The 12,504-nt window shown below is 37.2% G+C and overlaps 1 long non-coding RNA gene across 1 annotated transcript; it reads right to left on the minus strand.

Annotated features, from left to right (window-relative positions):
- Positions 1-7,788: 7,788 nt before the first annotated feature.
- On the minus strand, positions 7,789-10,789 carry LOC131331317 (uncharacterized). The gene is made up of 2 exons (XR_009201350.1): positions 10,367-10,789; positions 7,789-9,009 (listed from the first exon to the last, which is right to left on the minus strand). It is a non-coding gene; the product is annotated as an uncharacterized LOC131331317 (long non-coding RNA).
- Positions 10,790-12,504: the final 1,715 nt, after the last annotated feature.

Raw genomic sequence — 12,504 nt, forward strand, 5'->3', positions numbered from 1 at the left:
TGGATATCAATAACGGCATTTTCAGAAATCATAGGGCGAATCATTCTGTTTTGCCCTACGAATTCTAAGAAATCCCTTACCGATATCTGTTGGAGTTGATTTTTACAGAAACCCTCCAAAAAAAATTTAAAAAAGATGAGCAATTCTGATCATTTTGTGGGATCCTAATATTGGCCCCAGTAAAAGGGATGTGTAAAAACATCTGTGCAAGTAGCACGGTTGCATGCAGTGTGTATGGGGTTTGGTCAATGTACAAATTAAAAAGAAAAATAGAGAATGGGACCACTCTACTCTCTATCTCAAGCCTTATGGTTGTATCAAAACTGATACGTTCATTATGGAGACACTCAAGTCCAGAAAAAATAGCAGAATATCTCTCTTCCCGATTTCTCAGGGTGCATGCCTCTTTTGATCCTAGGAATTGATGTCTTTGTTTGTTGTTCTGAAGCGGAATGTGTCTTGCCTAGGTTCGGAGTTGTTCGGTCGTTGTACTTGTAATTATCATTCTACCTACCTCTCCATTAGTTTGCCGAAAAAGGTAAAGGGAACGACGAGAAGCATATAGATGCGGGGGTAACGACGGGTCTGCTCCGGGTCCTGCACGGATGATCGGCCAAGCCGTTTAATAATTATTTTATTTTTAAATTGAGTGGACTGACGAAAAATCAGATCAATCCGATGTGCGTAGGTGCTCGATCCAATCTTTCGTTTTTTCATTCAGATTTCAGGATCACTCAGAGTGGACCCCGCGTGCCAGTCGGTATGATTCTCATCTGATTATAGACGGGTAGTTAGTTTGGGGTGACTGCAAAACCAAGATTTGAAAAAGGGGCCCGGGGGTGTTCACCAATTGAATTCATGGAAGCCGCTACATCCCGCTTTCTTCCTTTACAAGTGGCATAAATTCAAACATCTAAGAGGGGGATCCTCTACGTCCTGCTTTCTCTCTTGGTGACCAGTATCACAAAATAAAGACAAGTAGCTCCAATATGAAGATCCATTGCATCCCGTTTTCTCTCTTGGTGACCGTCACAAAATAAAATTGACAAGAAGCTTTAATAGCGGGAGCTATCGCATTCCATTTTCTCCCTGTTTACTAAATTTCTCAATTGATCAAAATCAACGGAGATGATTGAAATGAGTGATGGAATGTGGATATGGAAAGGTGGAGTTTGGTTTCTTGCCGTTTTCAAGACTTCTTTATAAGCAAACTGAATGAAGTGAGTGTGTTATGGAAGAAGAATAACAAATGAACTTTATTAATCTTCAAAGTAGAAGTACAATCGACTAAGACAATTAGGTGAACGATTACAAGTTACAACTACTCCTAAGAAAGAAAATACAAATACAGATAAGAAAAAATAAGCTGTTGGGCGATTGGGTGTTCCTATGAACTTCTTCAATTCTTCTTTGATTCAAATTTGAGTAGTTCCCCTCTTCAAATTCTGGATAGGGCAGTTAATCTAACTACTTGCTCTGCGTCTTCTTGCAATCCAAATGTACTTCACAGTCGACTGCCACGCGTAAAACAGGTAAGTGTGCAGTCGACTAGTTAATCTACTCCAATTAACTAATTTCACATGTAACTACCTTTAAACTAAGGCTAAACCGCTACATCTCAAAATAAACACTAATCATTGACACTTGTCATGATCTGGATTAGTGTTAATAAATGGTGTAAACATTTCCTTAGCAAACATCACACAAAAAAAAAAAAAAAAAATTGACAAGTTTGAGGAGATTTTGGATGAGGTAAGGCCATCCACAGTGGTATAATCAAGAGTCAATTGTTTTTAAAGTTAACAATGTTTGTACAAAAGATGGCTCACAATGGTATAATTAAACTTAGCAGCATTCTTAGAAATAATCAAATTTTGGGTTTTGGATAACCAAAACTAACAATCTTTTTCAATAATCAAAATATGTGGACTCCACATCACATAAGTTAACTAGTTCCAAAATTTGTATGCACGCGTGTTTCAATTGGTATTTTTTTCTTCTCTCCTTCGCCTACTTTATATCTTCTTCACTTTACCCACAAACTATTTCTCTTTCTTTCCCTCAAAAAGTGAAGCTCATATCTCTCGATCATCTACAATTCAACCCATCATCGCCAGATTAAGGTATTTCACTCTTATTTCCCATTTTTATTTTTTCCCTCAAAAAAAATCATAATAGGAGGGAAGAAAGTCACCGATTTTTCCCCAAAATTAAGAGAGGCAATCTATATATTTTTGCCCAAAAAAAAATGTAAATTGAGGGAAGTGAATGACAGGAAACAGAGGGGGAGAGAGAGTGGAATTGTAGTGGACTCTTATTTTAGTTATGAACCAGAGGTGACCATTGTGAAGCTCAACATTGTTAAGCTTAACAACCTCTTAAGTGAATAATCAAAAGCTGATGTGTTAACTTTTGGTTATCTTTTTTTAATTATACCACTGTGGATGGCCTAATGGGGCATCCCTCTTGCACCGTAAGAGTAGAAAAAGGGGAGAATTACCGAAAAGAGGAGTGGACTAAGTCATATTACCAATACATGATCTCCACTCTCAAAATTACCACCATCATGGCATTTCTAAAAGTATTGACCAACACATGGTAGAACAAATTGCGTTTACAATTTTAACCTTCGTATATATGTCAAGAAAAAGCCCTAGCCCCCAAATCTCTCCCAATCGTTTACCTCTTCTCACCACACCAGGTCTCTCTCTCTCTCTCTCTCTCTCTCTCTCTCTCTCTCTCTCTCTCGTACGTGATACTAGGGGGAGGGGTTGCAATTGGTTACGCCGTTCTTGAATTCACTGGGAGAGGTGTCTCTCATGTTGAACTCTGCATCATCTCTGAAGAATCGGTAAGCTCTATCCCTCTATGAATTTCTTTTCCTCTCTCTATATCTCATTGTCTCTTTCCATCTGTAATTGCATTGCTAATTTTTTCAATGGGCATGGGATATTTTTTGGGTTAATTGATTACTTTTCGTTTGATTTCATTAGTTGGTCACTGTCTCCCTTTTATGAAACCAATACAATCCCTTTTTTTTTTATCCAGATTTTATTTTTATTTTTTTAATCTCTAATAACGGGTTTAAAGCTTCTGTGAAGCAAGGTTTGTGCTTGCTCAAGTTAATAAGTTATCTATTTGTCACTACTCACTATGTTTGGTTTCAATTGTTGGGTAATTAACCTTGGTTTACCTCTTTTTGTGTATGTTTCTCCTCCTCTCTCTATTTCTATCTCTATTTTCATAGGTTAGTGGGTTGCTATGTTTGGGTTTGTGCTCTACTGTCTCATTAATTGTTTATTTTGTTCTGTTTCGTTTGTTTGGTCATAGTATTGATGGTACAAAGCTTTTGTTGAGGCAAGGATTTTGCTTGCTCAAGTTATGGGTTATTGGTGTGGATAATTTCTCTACTTGCCATGCTATGATTGATTTGTGATATGTCGGGTCAAAGAATCAATTTTAACAAATCCAAAAATTTTCTCTCCTAATGTCCCAAGAAGAAGAGCTAATAGACTTTGTTCCATTATCGGCATTCAACGCACTTTGGATTTGGGAAAATATCTTTGTATTCCTCTCATGCATTGTACGTAGAGTGCGTACAGCTCATTTTAATAACATTGTGGATAAAGTGCAAGGTAAACTTTCTGGCAGGATCAATAACACTTTAAATTTGGCTGGTCGGGCCACCGTGGTTAAATATGTTTTTTCCGCTATCCCTAGCTATACTTTGCAGACTATGGAGCTTCCCATTGGAGTGTGTGATAGACTTGACACGATAAATCGTAACTTTCTTTAGGGGGGATATAGAAAATAAAAAAAATTTGGTGTGGGGATGGTCCCCTTATTGCTCAATTCCCTGGTCTCCATGGTTTCTCTAATGTTAAGGTTAATAGCATCATCACCAACAATTTAGTGTGGAATCTTGATTCTATTTCCCATATCATCAATTGTCATCCCATTAATATTATCTCTAATATATAAATCTTTCCTTTTCTGTTAACATCCCTGATCATCCCACTTGGGTGGGATCCCCCAATTGAAACTTTACCTCTGCTGCGGCGTACAAAATGATAATGTTTTTCCAGGTTGGGATTAGATTTGGAGGCTTAAAATACTAGCTAAATTGTATTATTTTCTATGGCTTATTTTTATAATAGTCTTCCTACTAACGAGCTGAGAGCTCAGAGGGGTATTGTTCCCATGAGTTTTTCTCCACGCTTCATTGAAAGTCCTAAAGATATACAACGTCTTTTCAGGGGCTGTTCCAAAGCGAAGGATGTGTGGGACCATTTGCGCACTCCTAATTGGATGAGTTTGAGCCTTAACAAGAATATTTTGGATTGGATTCGTTCTAATGCCAAAGTTGTATACCCCTATAAGGACACAACACACTCTTGGAACCAAGTGTTTATTGTTGTTCTTTGGGAATTATGGAAGGCCCATAACAAAATGAGTTTTGATAACACTGAAACAAGTACACCTGAGTGTTGCAAGATTGTGTTGACCCTATGCCAAGGATATTTTCTGAGGGTATTATTTGATCCTTCTGTTAAAATGACTTGGTCTGTACCCATTTTTTTGTTGCTCTGCACCCACAGATAACTTGCCACTGACTGAATTGTTGGGTAAATGGTTTCATTCTCTTACAGTCTTACTAAATTGTAGTGTTTGATTCATGAATGACTTGTATGGCCATATGTTGTCTCGGAATAGAAAATATTATGTGGTAACAGCTCATGTATTCATGGATTATAGTAGTTTAGTTTCAAAAGAAAGGAAATGGATAGGGAAAAAATGGTGCATCTAATTTTTTTTTTTCAAATGGCATTGTTTTTAGATCGCTAATTTTTGTGCCTATGTTGCTTCTAGATTCTGTTAGTATAGACAAGTCCAAATAAATACTCACTAATGTTTATGATGCAATTTATGTAGGATGAAAAGATAAGAAAATACAAGAGCTGACCGCAGGGATCGGGGGAAGAAATGACTATGTACCAATTCGGTCGATCTGGAATAGATCGATTGTGTCATGGTCCTTTCCTATTCTGTTTTCCATTTGCTAGTGTTAGCTGCCTTGCTCCTTGGCAGGTTCTTTGTTGTGTTTTAAACAGTAGATGATGAGAATGCTTTTTCTTTGATACTACTTTAAACTTTTTCTGCTTATATCCAAGTTCTGCTCGCCTTTGAAGTTGAAGAATATTAAGAGGATTGCAATCCATCATCAAATGTTGCAAGCTGCATATTCACGAAATTTTGAAGACTGTCATGAGGATTGTTTGTTCAGGGCAGTGGGGAGCACATGTAATATTTTTTTGTTCTGTAATATTAATAGGTTTTTTTTTAATCACATGTATAGAGTTCTTTTCAAAAAATACTAGGACCTTTTGATGCAATTTTTGTGGTTTTTCTTGTTTGTGTGTCGCGTCCTAGTCCTTCATTAATTTGAGTTTCAATCTTGTCCTGAGCCTCCTGTAATCATGGTTGGACCATAACATTTGGTCTGTCCTGGTTGCTGCTGATGCCTAATATCGAAGATGCTTTTGATACTGGTGAATCATTTGTTTGTTGCTGTTGCTTGTCTTTGATGATACAAATTTTTGCTTGCTGGTGTTATCATTTGAAATGTTGTTCTCGATGCTGCAAATACCCTTGCTGATGCAGATAGTTGGTTTCTTTATTCTGCTGATTTTTTCTATCATGCATCAATTGGTGTATTGCTGCTATTTGTTACTGCTATGATACCGCTACTGATTGTTGGTGTTTCCCTTGCTCCCCATGATTGCTGGTGCTGCTAAAAATCAAGTTCAAATGAGCTTGTTGCTGTTATGTAATGTCATTACCTACTGCCCTTGGTCCCTCGATGCTGTTGTGTTGTCTATTGCTGATTAGGAGTGATACTTTTTTGTGCTATCCTACCTCCAAAGCTACATTCAACTCTTGAAGCCTTCCCATTTGCTCTTGTGGTGGTGCTACTTTATTATTGGATTCCCATTAGATTCTTGGAACGAAGAATATTACCAATCACCTAGATTTTTAACTCTCAAAAGTGCTGATTCTTAAGCTTTATGACAGTGCTTGGAATTACTGTTATCTCCTAATGGACTCTTTCAATTTCTTGTTGAATGTATTTTATTCCTTTTTTCCTTTTTCTTTGGGAAAATTATCGAAAAGATGAGGGGCATGGCCTTAATCACCACTTTCATGGTGTGAAGTGTCCAAATTATCGAGACATGGCCTTAATCACCTAACTTCCCACACTTCTGAATGTCAAGAAAAAAGAACAGGCTGAGCATTGGTATTGTGCATGCAGCTGTTTCTACCGATTTTGCTGATTGATATTGAGCATTGGTATTGTATTGTTGTTAACATGGTTGATAAGCGAATTGAAGTTCTTGACTCCATGGTGTTACAAACTATCGATAAGAAGGTAGCTACTGTTAAATGGTGCAATCATAGTTTTATTGTTTCTTTTTACCACATAATTCTCTCTCTAAGTCCATGATCCAAACATAGTGGTAAAGAAAGTAGTTGGGTGAAGTGCCCTCATACTGTACTCGCACCACAAAATAATGTGAAGTTTGCAACATAACTACCTTGAAAAAAGAGGACATGTAAAGGGTGAAAAGGAAGAGCGATGACAAGTTTGCAACATAACCACCAACTTTCCACGCTTGCCACTTGCCCAAAAATATGACGTGCTCTTTTATACAATAAACATGTGGTCCATAGAAACATAAGGTGTAGTCTTTTACCAATATGGACTTGGTCTTGAAACCACCTCCACCTAACTTTGAATGCTTACCACTTGGCAAAAAATCTCTTTATACAATAAACATATGGTCTATACAGACATAGGGTGTAGTCTTTTAGCAATAGAGACTTGGTCTTGGTTTTGAAAGAACCACCAACTTTTCACGCTTGCTACTTGCCCAAAAATATGACGTGCTCTTTATAAAATAAACATGTGGTCCATAGAGACATAGGGTGGAGTCTTTTACCAATATGAACTTGGTCTTGAAACCACCTCCACTTAACTCTGAACACTTACAGCTTATTGCTCGATGGTGCAATGGGGAAATGATGCCAACTTGCTTGACATTAATTCCAGACAATCCAAGTATGCAAATAATGGTATGGGATTGTTGTGGGTGCACAGTAAAGGAAATCATTCGCACGATTCGTGCATTTATATGTGTTCACGACTCAAAACATTGTTACCCAACATTGAACAGCGCCACAAGAAGTTTGGTCCCTTAGGTCACATGCAATTTACCAACGTTCACTCCATGGGCGGTGAAAGCCATGGAGATGTTTTGGTCGCATACAAGAGCTATAGCTTTGAAATGGAGCCTCATTGTCATGATGGCAATAGGTTCGATGTTGTTATCAGTCACACATAGTATGACTGGTTCATCACCCAAGTGCTATCTTAGGTTGAAAACTTAAAGACTCATGTCTAGTTAGGTGGAGGTTATGTTAAGTTATTGAACCTTGTTGTACCTCTTAACCATCGTGCTTCTCAATTTACTATTACTAGTGTTTAGTCCTATTTTTATAACTTGGAAATTGTCCTTACCAGTTGGAACCTTACCATTTTGTACAATATTAGAGGTCATATAATACAACAAATATGACACTTTATCTATTCCTCAAACATCAACCAAATTATATGTTCCCATTACAATGTCCAAGTCATTTGGCCTGTCCCTCTCTTACAATTGTCACACATAGACTATGGCAACAATTCAATCACAGATGCATTACATTCCAGTATAATAAAAACCTAATAAGAATAAGTCCCTTACATTTAACAAAATCCAAAGTTAGACAACAGTAGTTCAATTGGATTACTTCCAATAATGTAGTACACCTATATAAAAAAAAATGGTACTATAGTGAACTTTGTACTCAATATCTTAAACCTACAAATCAATCCTAAAAAGTCTCTTTGCACAAACTTTGTACCCAACATCTCAAAACCACAATATTAAACCCACAACAAGATTAAGAGAACTTTGTACCCAATGTGTGTAAAACCACCTAAGAGCACAATTGTAAAACATTGAGTTTAGAGTTGTTCAATGCATGTGGATCCGTATAGAGATGACCCTGGTAGCCAAGTCCTTTTACATCCGTCATAGGCAATGTTCTCCAAATTGAAGAGAGGGTTGACGAAGGACCACCACCAAAGGCCTTTGCCCATATATGGCCTCTCGAGCAAGAAAATCGGCAGAAGTATTTGCTTCGCGCCAAGCATTCCCAGCTTTGGCTAGCCAGACTTCTAATTACATAAGAGGTTCACTTAATAACCTTTTACAAAACGCAAAAGAAAGACAACCTCGAACACATAACTAAGCGAAAAATATGTATGATTACCGCAGGTAATGAATACAGTCCATAACTGAGAGCAAAAGCCATAAGAGGTTCAAATGAATCAATAGCATACTTCTGTTGCTCTTCCAATACCTTTAGCTTATGAAGAGCAAGAAGCAAAGCCCTCTACTATAGAACATAAAGAGATTTTAATTAGCAGATGAACTACAAGAAAATGAAAACCCCATAAAAGAAGAGTATGATAGTTACACATTCAGACTAAATGAGTAAAATTACACATTCAAGCGGATACACCAACAGGCTCACAGAACCAAAACTTTGATACGTTATATTTTCTGCCATTCACATTATATTTTCTCTTCCTTTGGACACAGAATTGTTTAATACGTTATCACTAAATAAAGTGAATCATTTAACTTAGCTTGTGGAGTACAAATTGGTTGAGCTAGCATTTCCCATCGCAATCCAACGTACAATATCAATCAAATGCTCGTGACTCAAGAATCAAGATATTGTATGTTTATATAACTACCGTGTCATATATTAACATCCAACATGAAGCTTACTTAAGCATTTCAACAAAGCTCAGAATCTCATCAATGGCAGATCAGACACAAAACCATCCATTCCATTTGAACCAGGTGCCTCTTCATGCTCCACATTTGGATCCACCTCCTATAAATCCCAAACCAACCCATAGAAACTTGAAGCTTAATAACATGAAACAGAAGTGAACTTTATAACACAGGGGGAAAAAATGGAACTGTACTTAGGATGAATGTGCCATTAAAGAGGGAAAGATATGGGCAACACCGAAAACATTCTCGCCATCTCATACACTAGGACCAAGAGTAACATCTCCTCCTTGGGTTCCTTGACTTTCATGTTTCTTGACGACTACAAAGATCGAGTCTCGATAAAACTCCCACATAGTATTGAACAACCAAAAGTTTCATACCCAATCAACAAAACGGAAGCAAAGGAACATGATTCATTAATTGCAGAAGACAATTCAAAGCAAACCTGGGACTTTGGAAGAGGAAAAAAGAAAGAAAGACAACATACATAGCTATGTCTTGTCATGAAACCTTTTCGTAATTGTGTATCTATGATACTTGTAAGACAAAAAAACAAAACCTTAGGCTTGTTCTATCACGAGACAAAACATTTTCGGGTGCAAGATATTTTTCAGGTGAAAGATTTCACCCAAAAAATGTACTTGCTTGATATACTTCAAGGCATTTGGTTTGAATCCTCAAAATACTTAAAAGTTGAATGGGGTTGAAGGAATGTTTTTTCTCTTTTGGTAATGCTAAGGTGTCTCGGGCCATCTTCCGTGCACCTCGGACTGATCCCTATATATAGTTCCTCCCCACCTTTTCACACACTCCAAAAATTATTGGCGAGGAGAATTGGGCTAAAGGAATGTTGATATTACATCCAAAATAGATCCACAATTGCTTAAGGGCATTCTATGCTCAGCACAACCTATGGATTTCACCTCCATGGCTAAAACAAAACCTCACCCAAAATTACCCTATTGAAGTTTTAATCACAAGTCATAAACAATGTTCATTAAAAACAAGAGAATCTTCGACCCAAAAAAAAAAAAGAAAAAAGAATCCTCACTTCATGTTGAACCAAAGACTGAAAATCGAGTAAATATTTTCAGTCAATATTTTAATTCGAAGCAATGCCAAACATCGAATATTTACTCTCCAAAGTATACTGCTGACAGTTTCATCATTCTGTTTGGTTTTCCTAATCTGATAACAACATCACACAATTACCTAAACCCTTCGTTTGATTACTAAACTAAATTATGAAAAGTGAACAGAACAAAACGATAAATTTAACTGTCTAGCAAAGAGAGATAGAACTCGAAATTAGGGCATGCAAGAGAAGTCAACAAAATCGAAAGCACGATCAAAATTAGGGCTGAGAAGAGAAATCAACAGAATAAAACAAAAAAACTCTCACAATTAGGGCTTAAAAGATAAATTGACAGAATCAAAGAAAGATTCGAATTTACCGTTCTTTGACCTTAAAACATGAGATTCAGGTATATCGTGATTCGATTTGTGGACAGACAATGAACTCCATGATTCGATTTCGAAAAACTCTACGACTTAGGTAGCCATCAACTCCGAACTCTTCAATTTCAGGTAACCTTTAAGAGAGAGAGAGAGAGGGAGTGAGTGTTCTGGAGATGAGAATTATTTGATGGAGGGCAAGGAATTAAGGAATTAACGCCATGTTTTTTCTGGTGTGGGTTCTCTTTTCCTCTTATCAGGTGAGAGATCTTTTAGGGTGGGAAGGAAGGGCAAATGAGTCTTCTCAAGTTATGCTTACCATGTATTGGGGATAAAAATAGGGGATACCATGTATTGGTGATTTGGAGAGTGGAGACCATTAAAGTGGTAAATAAAGCCATGGCCCTCCACCTGCCGGTAATTTTCCCTTCTATAAAAGGATCCGAGAGTAGGAAGTAAAAAAAGAAGTTTTAAGAGAGAATAAGTTCTAGTGAGAAGTCTAGTCAAAATTTTAGTAAGAGATTGAAAGAGAGTTTGGGTTTCAGAAAGAGAATACCCATAATCAGTCAAGTTAGAAGTTCTGCTTCTGTATTCACTGTAAGTCTGAGTTTGTTCAGCTTACCTTTGTAATGTTACCAGTAAACTCTACGTACTATTCATTTCTTAGTACTATTTAACGTACTATTCAATTACTATTCGTAGTACTATTCATTCACTATTCACTCACGAATTTTACTATTCACTTACTATTTATAATTAGAATCAATTACTGTTCATGATTAAAATCATTTCAGCTTTTACTATTTATGTTTCATACTTACTACTCCAAATAATTGTTGCTGCTGTGCTTGATTGACTGTCTTTCCCTTTAAGTAAATGATACCTCTTAGTCAAAGAACCCAACTACTCTGATAACTCGTGTTCTTCCCTCTGTGTCCCTACTTCCGCCCCCCTCATGGTATATATATATATACAGAGGTAGCAATCAAAAGATATTTACAATAATATCTTCAAAATAAGACGAATATTGAGTATGTTTTTTATAAAGTTAGAAAAATGAGAATTTCAATTTTGGAGGGAAATTGGTGAAGTTTGAAAATTGGAGTGAGTTTTTAAAGAAATAGAGGTAGAATTTTAGAGTATTGAGTTGGACTTAGATTTCCTCCAAAATCACTATTGTAATAAAATACGTTACTGTGATAATCACTTTGAATATGTTAACTTACAAAATGGATGGTTTCCTCTTGCCCTATAATTCTCCTTCGATAATCACTTTCTTTCTATTTCTCGTTCCATAGTCACTTTTGTTTCACCTGTGGTTGGACTTGGGGGCCATAACTCAGGGAGGCGTGGGAAGCAGTTACGTTGAGGGGCAGTTGAGTGTTTTTAAAAAGCAGTGAAACATGAAGATCATGTCCTTACCTACACTACTCATTTTCTTAATGATTAGAGCAAGTCCAATGGGGGTAGTCATAGTCATTTTCCAGCCAAAATCAGAAATCTGGTCTCCAATGGGGGATGGATAAGGGGATGTAAAATAGCTTTGAGTTATATGGGGATGAATATGAGCAGTGCTACGTGCACAGCAGTTGCTACACAGCAGCTGTGCACAGACCCCGTTTTCTCCTGTCTCGGGTTGCGCAAAGATGATCGGAGCCGCTCATTTTGTTCAAAATATGTCGTTTAAGGTCTCTGTAAAAAATGAGCTTCGTTCGATATCGTTAGAGGCGTTAACAAAACACCCAAAATCACTTCAGACCTAAATTCTAAAAAATGAGCTTCGTTCGATATCGTTAGAGGCGTTAACAAAACACCCAAAATCACTTCAGACCTAAATTCTGAAGTGATTTTGGGTGTTTTGTTAACGCCTCTAACGATATCGAACGAAACTCATTTTTTACAAAGACCTTAAACGACATATTTTGAACAAAATGAGCGGCTCCGATCATCTTTGCGCGACCCGAGACAGGAGAAAACGGGGTCTGTGCACAGCTGCTGTGCTGTGCACGTAGCTTTTCTGGATGAATATATCCATCGATGCATCTCTTTCCATCCCGAGACACCTCAGCAAAGAAACTGATTTACCAGAAAAATGGACAGCCGGAGTATACCTGCGACGCTGGAAAAGGTTGCCGGA

The sequence above is a fragment of the Rhododendron vialii genome, chromosome 6a, assembly GCF_030253575.1.
Source record: "Rhododendron vialii isolate Sample 1 chromosome 6a, ASM3025357v1".
Taxonomy (NCBI): domain Eukaryota; kingdom Viridiplantae; phylum Streptophyta; class Magnoliopsida; order Ericales; family Ericaceae; genus Rhododendron; species Rhododendron vialii.